This window comes from Terrapene carolina, unplaced genomic scaffold, assembly GCF_002925995.2.
Source record: "Terrapene carolina triunguis isolate 2854851 unplaced genomic scaffold, T_m_triunguis-2.0 Scaffold58, whole genome shotgun sequence".
Classification (NCBI taxonomy): domain Eukaryota; kingdom Metazoa; phylum Chordata; order Testudines; family Emydidae; genus Terrapene; species Terrapene triunguis.
In genome coordinates, this window is record NW_020664409.1 from 5669602 (window position 1) to 5680758 (window position 11157).

The 11157-nt window shown below is 42.1% G+C and overlaps 1 long non-coding RNA gene across 1 annotated transcript; it reads left to right on the forward strand.

Annotated features, from left to right (window-relative positions):
• Nucleotides 1-477: 477 nt before the first annotated feature.
• LOC112107169 lies at nt 478-9333 on the forward strand. The gene is made up of 3 exons (XR_003899945.1): nt 478-854; nt 5181-5271; nt 7208-9333. It is a non-coding gene; the product is annotated as an uncharacterized LOC112107169 (long non-coding RNA).
• The last annotated feature ends 1824 nt before the right edge of the window (nt 9334-11157 follow it).

Here is an 11157-nt window from a genome sequence, read left to right on the forward strand (position 1 = left end):
GTTGCAATTCCAAAATATTGAAAAATGCATGGGATGGCAATCCTAGCAAAGTCTGAGTGCTTCAGAGTTTTGGAGACTCCTGAGCACTGAATGACTAATGAGAATGTCAACAGAAAACCATGCCTTGATTGTCACAAAAGATGCATTGAGATACTTCTCTTAACTTATTTGTAAAATTGTGGACTTGGTCCTCACGTCAGGACCACAGTTGCCCACTTTCACATGGTAAATAAGCACCCCGACTTTCACAATAAGCCAAAAATCAAGCTAATCCCATTACAAAACAAGCCAATCCCTAAGAACCCCAACACTCTGTGTGACTAGATCCCCCCGGCGTGCAGTCTGGGACCTTGGTGGGCCCACTGTGCACCCCTGACTCTTTCCCCACCTTGCGCCCCCTTGCCCCTGCTTGCCGGGAGCCGATAAAAAAAAAAAAAAAAAAAAGCAACAAGCTACAAGCCAAAAACTAGCCAATAAGCAACTTACATGTCAATTAAGCCAAAAACAAGCCCAATTTCTGCATTTTTTTTGCAGGTTTGACACGTCTGGTCACGACCTGTGCTCAGCACAGGACATGATAGGCTTTAGACTACCGTTATGCATACCCAGTCTTGGGGCTAGCCAAAGCCAAGTCTTTGCCAAGGGGCATTACCGGAGCAAAGAAATGGTCTGGCCAATCCCTTCCATGGCCAACCCCCTGCTATGGAGATTGCAAAGGTTACACCTGGGGATTCCCCCATCCTTAGATGGCTGGGTAAGCCAGCTTTACGACCCCTTTGCACTGGTGAAGTTGTCCAAAGGGGTCATAGAGCCAGGACCTGGACCTACAAGTTTACAAGACTACATGGTGAGGAGTAAGTCCTTTTGTTTATTATACTAAATTATATTATATTTATTTATTAACTCTGTAATTACTACACATCGCTTCTTTCATCTGAGGATCTCAAAGGGCCTGACAAACATTTTTAATTCATTAAGCTACACAGCACCCTAGTGAAGCTTTATACCCATTTTACAGATGAGAAAGGTACAGAGGGCCAAATGCAAAGATGAAGTAAATCATTGTCTACGCTACACATTGGTATCCTGATTATGATCTCACACTGGTTTTACACCAGTTGAACTCTATATACTTCAGTATAAATGCCTGATTTATACCAGTTGGTGGAGAAGCAACCCCAACATGTAAATTCATCAGATGCAAGTGGCAAAGCAGTGTAATTTGCAGTGATTTGGCATTCAGTAGGTATGCAAAATGAGTGGTATTTACACCAAGTTGGCATGCTGTGGACAACAAATACAGCAGGAACAGATTCCTATGTACATCAATAGGAATTGTAACCATGAAACCAGAGTGGAATTTGGCCTAGAGAAATTAAGTTACATGACCACGGTCACATAGCAAGTCAGTGGAAGAGCTGGGATGAGCAGCCAAGAGTCCTGGCTTCTAGTCCTCTTTGAGGGGATGAGCACGCAGTAATTAATTTTCATGAGATGCAGCATAATCTATGTAACATCTTTCTCACCAAGTAATAATTTGGATTCTCAAATAAGAATAAAATAAAAGATTGTTGGAATAATGTTCAGTCTCAGAGCTAAACTAGTGATGGTCTTAAAGACAGAGGGGCTTGGACTGAGGTTCTGAACACGGAGCTCTGCAAACCTGAACCCCTCCTGCCACCTGCTCTGCAGGTGTACGACTTTGTGTCAACACATGTGGTGATTCTGCATCGTAACTTCACAAGATGAAACATCTGCCAAATCAAACATAGAAACGTTTGAGTTCAATGCAGCAGATTTGAATGTATATTTGCACCTAAACCCATTCCTAGAAAGCCCCTAGGAACTTATATCAGTGGGATATGCATGTTGGGACAGGATAATATTAGAGTCAATGTACACTGTCAGGCTGGAGGGAGTTTTGCATCTGTGGGTGATTTTACAGTACATCAGTGACCCCCAAACTGTGGGGCGTGCCCCTAGGGGGGCATGGAGGAATGTTCAGGGGGGCCTGGTGGGGGACGGGCCAGCCCCCACAGGGGGCAGGGAGGGAGCTCTGCCCCCAGCTCCACTCCAGCCCTGTCCCAAGCCCTGGCGACAGCTCCTGGCCATGGCCCCTGGCTCCCAGCCATGACTGTGGCCCTGACTGCAGGCCCTGCTCCCAGCTGCAGTGCTGGCCCCACTCCCGACTTTGGCCCCTGGCCCTGGATCCCGACTGTGGCTCCCAGGTGGGGTGCGGACTAGGTAAGGGGAGGCCAAGGACAAAGAAGTTTGGAGACCACTGCAGTACATACTATAATATGAAATTAATTAATGATACTATAACAGCCTTAAGTCTGAATTTCTTTTTCTGCTATGTTGCTGTCTGCCTCTTAATATTGTTTTAATTTTTTATAATTTATAACAACATGCTGTCTGCTTTTATACTATATAGTATTTATACAAGATTGTTGTCTGCTTTTATATTAACTCATTTCCTATGGAATTATTTTTCTTTCATGGCTTTTACTGAGCTGTAAATTCAGCCTCCAATCTTCGTTTTCCCTGAGCAAGGCAGTTACAAGATTTCATGGTGCATTGAGAAAGAGATCTGCTTTCCTGTACTGCCATGATGGTCAATCCACTGAGGGAAAAGAGATTAAAATACTGAAAGCTTGTTTCCATCCAATCCAAAATCCCTGTTTGGTTTGGTTTGGTTGTTTATGAATAAGGCTCCGGACACAGACTCTTTTAACTCAGATTATTTTTTCTATGGGTTTGTGCCCAGTCTCTGTGAAAATGAGCACGCTACGCTGTCTATGTGAAACAAAATAAATTAATAGTAATTCAATAATAATAAAAGCATTCTGGAACTAAGTGGCACATTTTCTGCATCTTGTGCCTTTTCCTTTATATTTTTGCTATGTGTGAAAATCTTAATACAAGTTTAAAACTAAAAAGAAGATCTTATCAGAGGAGTCTGTGCAATAATCTCTATTAATGTTTTTCATCAAAGGGTACGTCTTCACTTACATCCGGGTCCGGATGTAAGCAATCGGTTTTCTGAGTTCGATTTATCGTGTCTGGTTAAGACGCGATAAATCGATCCCGGATCGATCCCGGAAGTGCCCCGGATCGATCCCGGAAGTGCTCGCCGTCGACGCTGGTACTCCAGCTCGGCGAGCGGAGTACGCAGCATCGACGGGGGAGCCTTCCTGCCGCGTCTGGACCGCGGTAACTTCGGACTAAGGTACTTCGAATTCAGCTACGTTATTAACGTAGCTGAATTTGCGTACCTTAGTCCGAAGTGCGGGGGGTTAGTGTAGACCAGGCCACAGTTTTACCCTGCATTTTAAAAAGAAGTTAATTTGGATGCCCAATAGCCCCACCTACTGACAACAGATACCACGTTCTTAAAATGGATTATTATTACAACAAAATGTTAGATGTGTACCAAATGCCTGTTTATAAATATTACAATTAAGAAACAGAACCACCACTACCACCCATATTAATCGATAGATGAGTATGAGATTTCATGCCCACAAAAGTCAAAACAATTTATAATTAAATTTCTCACAGAAACTTTAAATCTCCTCCCTCTTTTGACATGTATTAGGATGACTAGTGGTGGACCAAGCAGGCTTGGTTTTGCTTTTACAGAACCTAGGTTGCATTTTGTCTTGAGAAAACCAAAAACAAGGCTGGCTTGTATCCTTGTTCCATTTTAAAATTTCAGGGAATGTAGATAAAAACTATGGCATTTTATAATCACATAACACATACCACAATAACACATGCTATCTCAGGCGTCAGCAACCTTTCAGAAGTGGTGTGCCGAGTCTTCATTTATTCACTCTAATTTAAGGTTTTGCGTGCCAGTAATACGTTTTAACGTTTTTAGAAGGGCTCTTTCTATAAGTCTATAATATATAACTAAACTATTGTTGTATATAAAGTAAATAAGATTTTTAAAATGTTTAAAAAGCTTCATTTAAAATTAAATTAAAATGCAGAGCCCCCTGGACTGGTGGCCAGGATCCGGGCAGTGAGAGTGCCACTGAAAATCAGCTCGCGTGCCACCTTTGGCACGCGTGCCATAGGTTGCCTACCCCGTGCTATCTTGTTACCAGGTCTACACACAGACTGTGGGCTTGTCGATTTATTGCATCTAGTCTAGACGTGGTAAATCAACCGCAGAACGCTCTCCCGTCAACTCGGAGTGAGAGGTGCAGGCAGAGTCGACGGGGGAGCATCAGCCTTCGACTTACTGCAGTGAAGACACCGCGGTAAGTAGATCTAAGTACGTCAACTTCAGCTACGTTATTTACATAGCTGAAGTTGCGTAACTTAGATCGATTTCACACACACACACCCCCAGTGTAGACCAGATTAACACTAATTTAGTTCCCATTACTATTCTCTAGTTCCTTACCTATAATTCCCTAACAGCAAAGGTAAAACTATTCTTAAAACAACCTACCAAAATGCTATCCATCTCTGCCCAGAGTGGGTAAAATCTTATTAGTTATTTTCATTTTCCTCACTCATCCTGATAAAATGGAAAGAATAGATTTTGTGCCTGGGCTTGTAAATGTTCACAACAATTTTTGCAATGTTGCTTAACACTAAAACTTATTAGCACATAAGCCTTTTACAAGTGCACAGCTATAGATACTAGCCCACACCTAACACCCTAGTCAGGCCATTTAAATATTCCTGTCATCAAACAGTTACAGATCATCACGTGACACTTAGAAGGTCAAGTGCAATTCTGGTGGCTCGGACCCATGGTGTTGCTCTCCACCTTTTCCCAGTGAAAGAAATCCTCTTTAGCTGTTCTCTCCCTCAACTTCACACTTACAAAAATGTCATAATTGGATAATATTAAACAATTCAATACATGTAAATAGTAGATGGATAAATGCATCCCAATAAAAATAAGTTAAATGAATTGAAATTGCTGGGTGGAAACACTGGGCTATATGTTGTTAATGATTTGCTTCATCAAATCTTATCAGTAGGTGGTAATGGACGATAGAAAACACAACTTATTGTAGTGCTTTTTTCCCTCTGTTTCCCGGCAAGGTGTCTGTTATTTTATGTATTGATTGCTTCTCATCTATAACTCTCCTGGCCTCAGTTGCTACATAATAGTGTTGCTCTCTGATGTTAAACAGTTCCCACGTTTCACCCCACAGGTGGCTGTATTTCAGTGAAGGCTGAAGTAATTTCGGTGTATGGTTTGTGAAGTGCACTGGGGTCTTTTGGGATGAAAGGCGTGATATAAATGTAAGATACTATTCATCTGCTTTTTCCAGTACACACGGTGCTAATATTTTTTCCTTTCTTCTCGAGTTCCCCAGATTAAATTGTCAAGAGTCTCAGTAATAGCCTGAACTTTTGCTCCAGGCAGACTAATAATCACAGTTCTGTTAGCTCAATCCTTATAAAGAAATGGCTATTCTCAAGACGCACAATTGATTCGCCTACTGTCTTTCTCATCCACATCCCTTGTATTTCCTGTGTGCAGCCTTAGCCCTTGGATGTAGCTCAACTTCCATTTCCCCCTTGCCATGTCAGCTCTCCTTCAGCTCAACATAAAGCCTGAGTTGGTCCTGAAATAACAAGGACCAGAGTGAGGATGCTTCATCAGGCTTCTGAGTCCTTTATCTCCTTTTCTTCCATCTGCTGAATTAGAAGAGGAAAGGCTTGTCCTGTGTAGGCAAAGCACTGTGAGAAACCAAATAATCGGCTCCTTCGGCTACCCAAGAAGTGTCTCGTTCTCTTCACAAACAGAAAGGGGCCACATAAAATCACTTCCCTGAGCTGTTCTGCACAGCCCTGTGGGAAACAGAATCATTAGCTCCAGTTAGCTGCCAAGCCAACACCCCTTTTTCTTCCCTCCAAGTCCCCTCCCTTGACCCCACTTTATTATAGCTGCAGCCACTACTGTAGTAAACACAACTGAAAAGGGGATCTGTTCCAAACCACATCCCGAGAGCTGCCTCCTGGTCTTTTACAAGGGAATGTCAAGTGCCACTGCTGGCATCCATCCAGTCCAAAAGACACTTCATCCTAAGAAGCCTGGGATGTGCTAGTCACTCATAGGGCTTAAACGGTTAACACTGGACAAGGGCACCACCTCTCCTCCACCACTCACTATCTTTATTTCCTTCTGTCCTAAATACACTGACCTGATTATTTTCATCAGAATTCAGTTCCTGCTAGTGCCTCTTCTATTCAGGCCTTGGTTACCTTTCTCCTTTCCGCCCACACACGTTGCTGTAAGGTGTTAATACATTGGCTAGCAGAGCAACAGCTTTTCAGGAATCTATGATCTATAACAGCCCTGGCTGGGAAAAAGTGCAGTTGCAAACTTTCAATGGTGTATGTGCCTTCCCTGACATCTGGTGGTGGGGTGAATAAATGGATGGTTGAAAAATTTGTCTAGTTCACTGGTCACAAATTGATCTATGCATGAATCATAAATATTACACGATTCAGCAAAAAGACCCTTTCCTCGGTAGATTATTCTCCTATTCTTGTAATGTCCCCTATGTTACCAGACATTTGCTTCTTTCTCCCCTAACTTACATAAATATATATCCGGCGTAACTCTGTTGAAGCCAGTGGAGTTACCTCTATGTAAAACTGATATAGGTCAGATCAGAATCAGACCCATTTTCTCTGTGCTCTGCTTTTCGCCTCCAAAAGTTCAATTAGAACTGGTCAAAATATTGAAAAGAAAAGGTTATTTTTGTCAAAATAGTCTTTTTTCAAAAATATTTATTTTTATGAAAAACTGTCAACTTTTTTTTGCAAATTTTTTTTCCTTTTTTCAATGTTTTTTTTCAAAATGTTACAAAAATATTATTGAAAACATTATCAGAATGGTTGTCTACATTTTTGATTATTCAAAACTAAAGTTTTGGTGAATGAAAACAAAAAAATATATAACCATTTTGACCTTTTTTATTTTAAAAAATTGTGGGGAAAAAAATAAAAACAAAAAATGGGTCCATTTCAAACACTTTGAAATGAAAACTTCAAAATTGTTGTGCAAATAGGTTGTTGGAGGGTTTTTTTACCAGCTCCAGTTCAGGTACAATATGGAAAACTGATACTAGTTTCTTATTCTCTTTATCAGCTCTTCTTCAACTGAGACTTTAAAAAAATAGTATGTGATGAATGACTGATGATACTTTTGTTACCTTGTTTAATACAGATGAGTCCAAACCAGAATTCCAGATCTGAAGATCCCTTAAACTTTGGAAAAGTTCTGCCCTGGATCAAATCTTGGTGGCTCGAGCTCATCTCTACTCATTACATTTGTTCTGTTTTGAGCTGCAAATCTTTCACCTCTTATCCCAGGAGCAAGAAGACAGTATTATTTGTTTACTTACACTTTATTACTTAAATTTCATGTGGACCTGTGTATGGATAAAAAAATTGTATTGCTGACCAAACTAGAAAAAAAAATTGCATCAAGTTTTTGTGATTGGGAAATGCAGATTTTGCCTGCTATCATAAAGAGAAGAGAGAGAGAAACGGACCAAACAGCAAACGTTTTGTCTGCTCTGAAGTGTAATTCACAGAGGACAGCCCCATTCCAAAGGCCACTGGCTGGAACAGTGCTTCCACAATGTTCTTATTCATTTGCTAAGGAATAGGGAGGCATAGAAAGGACAGAGTGGGACCCTGGTTCCTGAGAAACATGGCCTAGATCATCAGCTGGTGTCGGCGTAGCTTCACTGAAGGATCTGGACCTTTATACATTTTTATATGTATATATACACAAACACACACATTTAATCTGCCCTTGAATAGGTCAAACTTGGTCCCCTGGCAGATATGCTTATTCGAAATCGTGGTGTTATTTTGACTATGAAATGCCCTTGACAAGCTTATAACCTCGGTTTAAGAATTCTTATTGCATCTTTGGAACACTTCCAGGCTTCATCTTATCAGGATAAGAAGATGTTAGTTCACGCCTTGCTGTCATCCAGGCTTGACTGTTGTACTTGATTGCTGATCAGCATCTCATCCCTTCCTATTTTTTAGTTTTTCTTCTGCTCCTGCGAAATTCTGCAGCTAAATTCAGAAATCAGACTAAACTTGCTTATATTACTGGTCCTGAACCTTCAGCTCTGACTGTTACACAGCTGGAGAATTACTTCTCCTATGCTCACAAAATGTACAGTCCGCTTTGCACCACGCTGGCAGAGCTGGTAATTGCCATAAGCCCCACAGGCTATACTAGAGGACGATATAATTTGGAGTCCTGAAATGTGCAGCTACCAGCAATTACAAGCACCATATACATAGTAGTGCAGAGCCCTCATTAGTCCATACACCAGAAGAGGTAGGGGGCCTTACTTTTGGTCATCTCCTCAAAGAAAGAAAAAGGGAACTAGGGTATGTTGCAAACCTTCTTGCATCTCAGGCTGTATCCAAATGCCAGCTGCCACCTGCCCACTTCCCTTAAGTCAGTTGCCAAGTTGTGATGTGAAATGAGATAGTTAAATTACCCAGTGTATCTGCTGCTCCTGTTTCCTGTCTGCTAGGTTCTGCATGAGGCACCAGCTGTAGGCACCTAGGTATTGTGATAGGGAAGCCACCAGAGGGCACTTTTGCATTTCCTATTAAGGCCCTGCCTTTCAATGTGTGTGATCAGAAACTCAGCAATGCTGCTTTCTTGCCAGCATGAGAGAATAATAATTAATACCAAATGGCATTTATATAGCACCTTCCTTCCCTCTGAGGAGCATATAAAAACATCCTTGTGATGAAGAATTCAGGTGATCTATTAGAGCAAGCGCTGAATAAGACTAGAGTCGGTCAGCTCAAAATGGCAAAAGGGATTCACCTACATGATCACAAGTGGCAGGAAGATACTGATGAGAAAGAAAACCTGGGGTAATAGAGATTAGAAAGTAACCATAAGTCAAATGTCTGGCAGCAACTATAAAAAAAAAACACTTAAAAAAAACTATCCTCAAATAATGTACAATAATTGATGATACATTTCATTTCTATAATGCAATTCATCTGATGATCTTAATACACTTTCCAAATATTAGCTATTTAATCCCCACATCACCTGGCGAGATAGTTAAGGGATAGCCTATTTGGTAAAATATTCAGGGCAAAATTTTCAAAACTGTGTGCCTGCAGTTAGACTGCTAAAGCCATCTTTATTTAAGCACATAAATAAATGGCTGGATAGTCAGAAGTGCTAAGCATGTGCAGATATCAGAATTAATGTAGTAATAGTAACTTCATAACAAAGATTTGTAATTTCAGTCTTTCAGCACAGGCAACATAAAGATTGTCCGTGTCTGTGTTCACAGGCGCCAACTTTCCATTGTGACCGGGGGGGGCCTCGACCATGGCTCTGCCCCAGGCCCCGCCCCAACTCCACCCCTTCCATCAAGGCCACACCCCACCCTGCCTCTTCCTGCCCTGTTCCGCCCCCTCCCCCGAGTGTGCCACATCCTCTCTCTCCTCCCCACCAGCCTCCTGCACACTGCGAAACAGCTGATTGCAGCGGGCAGGAGGTGCGGGGAGGGAGAAGTAAGCGCTGATTGGCAGGGCCCACCAGCAGGCAGGAGGCACTGGGGGGGGAAGGTGTTAAGAGGGGGGCTGCTGGTGGGTGCTCAATACCCACCATTTTTTCCCCATGGGTGCTCAACTTGACCAAATGTCTACAATTTGATGTCTAGACGCTTCCCTGTTGTTTTTCTCTACTAAAGATGTTCTCGGGGTGTATAATTTTGTCTTTGGCAGTGCTAGGCCAGAAAAGCAAATCCTTGCTCTCACATTTGTAGTTTTCTACTGTCATGTGTCCCAAGTTTATGTTTGTTCATTTCCAATCTCATTGATCATGGAACCACTAGTCTTTCATCATTACAGATCAGACCATCTGTAATTGTTAGTACCTCATGCACTTCTTGGTCTGAATGAATACGAAAGGATGAATCTGTATATTTTGTACTAAGTATTAAATGAAGTTTTCAGTGTCCAGTTTAATCTGTCCACTTAATATGCCAATACCCAGATCTTGCATCCTGGATACTGAAAAGCTGGGCATTAGCTAATTTACTTGTTTCATCTTCAGATGTAGGCATCTAGAAATGCTCGTGCTTGATTGCCTTGTGGAAGTCTGATGGATCTAGACAGTTACAGCTCTCTGTGTGTGATTTTTCCACTACTACTATGGAGTTTACTTGCTCTGTAGGCTCAGATACCTTGACAATTACCATAAAAGTTTCCAGTCTCAATCTCTTTAGCCACTAGAACTGGAATTGGCATCAATGTTGGAATTCCTGGATGAAGTTCTCTGGTTATCATAAAGGTCCCTTTTTGCTTTAAAGTCTATGAATCTACGAAGATCCATATCAGCACAGTTAGAACTTTTAGATCCACAGCACAGATCTTCTGCTTGAGCTAACAGAGTAAAGGACAGTAGTAATAGGTTGTCATCCTCTATGTGGGCCAGTCAATAGAGGCAGACAAGGCACTAATTTTGAGAGTGGGTTTCACAGCACAATCCAGGCATATGGAGCACAAAGGTAGCATTAATTCCAGGTTCTGAGAGGAATACTCTAGTAGTTACAGACCCTTCTGTTTCTGGCTCCTCCAGCCTGCCCTTATCCTAGCCCCAATCGTAACCCCACCCATTGGCTTCTTGTCTCAATCCCCATTCCCCACTCATCTCATCTCCTTGTCCCAGTCTACGCACACACAGACCCCCCCAGACCCTATGGACTCCTTGCTCCAATCCCAGTCTTCCCCTCAAATCTTCATCCCAGTCCCAAAATATACAACACCAATGCACCCTAGTCCCACTCCCAGCCCTAGGGCGAGGTGGGGAGACTGAGCACCACAGCTCTCCAACAGTTCAACTGGGAGGAACTCGGAGAAGCAGAAGGGAAAGAACCTGGGTGCTCAGCCTTCAACAGTCTAATCCCGTCCCATTAAAAATGTGGTGTTTTCAACTCAATCCATGACGACAGTTTTTTTTTTTCTTTTTCAAAAAAGCAACCTTTGTTTGGCAGGAAGGGATTGCTCATTTTCCAGCCAGCTCTAGTGCCAGACTCTTTACTGAGCATCTGCAAACTGAGGTTTTTCAGAAATGTATAACTTGGCCAAATTTGGGTGGATTTTCACTGGGAT